The 3086-nt window shown below is 48.1% G+C and overlaps 1 pseudogene; it reads left to right on the forward strand.

The window, feature by feature from the left end:
- Positions 1–866: 866 nt before the first annotated feature.
- Positions 867–2105, forward strand: LOC128055736 (RNA-binding protein with multiple splicing 2-like; annotated as a pseudogene).
- The last annotated feature ends 981 nt before the right edge of the window (positions 2106–3086 follow it).

Here is a 3086-nt window from a genome sequence, read left to right on the forward strand (position 1 = left end):
AGGCAGGAGATGAGTCCGAACTGATCAGAGAACCAGTTCATGTAGAACCTTGTAGACCGTCTATCCGTATTTTGTTGTCAATGCATTTTCTTTTTACTTAAGAAACGTTTCTCTAGCCCAAGGCCTAAAACATGACTCTCTTTATTTTCTACAATGTTATTTTTAAGATGAAGTCTTATTACACATAAAGTACAATTTATATACAATAAAATTTATCCATGTTAAGTATTTTGTTGATGAGTTTTGACAATTGTCTTCTGTTTTGTAGCAATTACAATCAAGACAGAGAACATTTTCAGCACCCTGGACATTCCTCTTGCCCCTCTAGTAATTTTTCTTCTCCCCCTCCCAGCTCCAGGCCAAACACTGATCTGATTTCCTGTCTCCCCCACCTCCAGAAAAAATGTCATATAAATAGGATCACACAGTATGTAGCTTTTTAGTTTGTTTATTTAGCTTCTTTCACTTTGCATACTGCTTTTGAGTTTCATCCAAGTTGTTGTATCATCATAGTTCTTGCCTTTTTAGTTCAGTATCATTTCCTGTGTAGATATATCATTATTTGTTGATCCACCCAGCAGTTCCTAGACTGTCTTAGGTTTTGGCTAGTATGAATAAAGATGCTACAAAACACTGGCATACATTTCTTTGTGTAAGCACAATTTTCATTTCTTTTGGAGTATCTAGGAGTGGGATTTCTGGGTTACATGATAGGGGTATGTTAAACCTTTTAAGAAACTGTCAAATCATTTTAAGCAACTGTTCCATTTTTGCAGTGAATGAGATTTCCAGATGCTCAGGACTTGGATTGTCAGTCTTTAAAATTTCCTCTCCGGGCCGCGCCAAGCTAGCCCTCAGGCAGCACCATGAGCAACCTGAAGCCTGACGGCGAGCACAGCACTGGCATGGCGTGGGCTCCGGCGGCACCCTGGAGGAGGAGGAGGTCAGGACACTGTGGGTCAGTGGGTTCCCTGTGGACATTAAACCCAGACAACTCGACCTGCTCTTCAGGCCTTTCAAGGGGTATGAAGCATCCCTGATCATGCTCACATCAAGACAGCCTGTTGGTTTTGTGGTCTTTGACTGTTGGGCAGGAGCAGCCGCCGCCAAGGATGCATTGAACGGTATTTGCTCTGATGCTGAAAACCCGCAGTCTTTGAGGCTAGAGTTTGCCAAAGCCAACACCAAGATGGCCAAGAACAAGCTAAAGTGAAAGTCACTCAGTCGTGTCCGACTCTTTGCGACCCCATGGACTTCTCCAGGCCAGAATGCTGGAGTGGGTAGCCGTTCCCTTTTCCAGGGGATCTTCCTAACCTAGGGATCGGACCCAGGTCTCTGGCATTGCAGGTGGACCCTTTACCAGCGGAACCACAAGGGAAGATGACGAGCTAAAGGGAAGAACAAGTGAATGGTTACACCAAATCGTACCACTGCCCGCCCCACCCTTGGAGCACACTTCATCTCAGGGGACACCTATAACCCGATGGGGGCCACTCCAATCCCTGCATCCTCAGAGGCCTGGGCCCCCTACCCTCTGTACACTATGGAGCTGATCCCAGCTATCTCACATACTGCCCGTTCACCTACCCAGCCGCCACCGCTGCTGCTGCGCCCTGCATGCTCAGGTGCATTGGTTCAGTTCAGCTCAGTTCAATTGCTCAATCGCGTCCGACTTTTTGTGACCCCATGGACTGCAGCACTCCAGGCTTCCCTGTCTATCCCAACTCCTGGAGCCGCCTCAAACTCACATCCATTGAGTTGGTGATGCCATCCAAGCATCTCATCCTCTGTCATCCCCTTCTCCTCTCGCCTTGAGTCTTTCCCAGCATCAGGGTCTTTTCCCAATGAGTCAGTTCTTCGCATCAGGTGGCCAAAGTATTGGAGCTTCAGCTTCAGGATCAGTCCTTCCAATGAATATTCAAGACTGATTTCCTTTAGGATGGACTGGTTGAATCTCCTTGCAGTCCAAGAGACTCTCAAGAGTCTTCTCCAACACCACAGATCAGAAGCACCAGGTGTGCTGGTACACTTCCTCTGATACCACCAAGCCAGGATGGAAATAGCGGCACTTCTGTTTGCTCTTTATCCTTGTCACCACAGCTTGAGGCCCCCGCCCCACAGGGGAGGAAGCCACTCTGAGTACCCCGTGCCCCCAGGTGGCCCTGCAGAGCTGCTGCCCTCCAAAGACTGTGAATTTTAAGCCTGACTCAGTGAAATCTTTTGCTTCCTCTCTTCCTCCTCAGCCCTGTCCTGCCCCACAGCCTGTCTCCAAGGCCTCAGGGCTGGATTCAGGGCCTTTCTTGCTGGAGTCAGGGCTCCTTGGGGACTGAGCAAGTCCCAACCTCCCAAATCTGCTTCTGTAACCCCACCTCAAGACACTGAGGCATTTAGTTTTGAATGTTTTCTGGCATGAATTAAGACACTTAAAACAATGTGTACATGAGTGCACAGTTTGTTCTCACATTGCTTCACCATGGCAACAAGGCCTGGCCACTAAGGGCTCATCATCATTCTGGGTCCCTCTCCCTACCCCTCTGCCCTGCACCCAACTGCTTCATCAAGGACCAAGCCCTGTAGCCAGTTCTGCTCGGTGGCTGGCACTCCACCACCACCACCACCACCCCCCCCGCCCCCACTCACTTCCAGGCTGAACAGGAAGGACCACCCAGCCAAGACAGAGCATTTTCCTGGTCATTTCAAATCAGGGGGCTCTGCTTCCTCCTCCTCAGATGGGCCAACAACCATTAAGAAAATCCTTTCTCTGCTCACTTTGCTTACCTCTTCCCAGTGTACCCTGTCACACCTCACCCCTGCCATGGCTCCTCAGTCTTTCCAAACTTTGAAACCAACCAAAAAAGTGAAAGTATTTTTGTACCCTGTGTAACAAAATGTTTATGCAACATGAAAGAGGAGAGTGAAAAGGCTGGCTTAAAACTCAACATTAAAAAAACTAAGATCATGGCATCCCATCCCGTTATCACTTCATGGCAAATAGATGGGGAAACAATGGAAAGAGTGACGGACTTTATTTTTTGGGCTCCAAAATCACTGCAGATATGAAAGTAAAAGACCCTTGCTGCTTGCTA

The sequence above is a fragment of the Budorcas taxicolor genome, chromosome 11, assembly GCF_023091745.1.
Source record: "Budorcas taxicolor isolate Tak-1 chromosome 11, Takin1.1, whole genome shotgun sequence".
In the NCBI taxonomy this organism is placed as follows: domain Eukaryota; kingdom Metazoa; phylum Chordata; class Mammalia; order Artiodactyla; family Bovidae; genus Budorcas; species Budorcas taxicolor.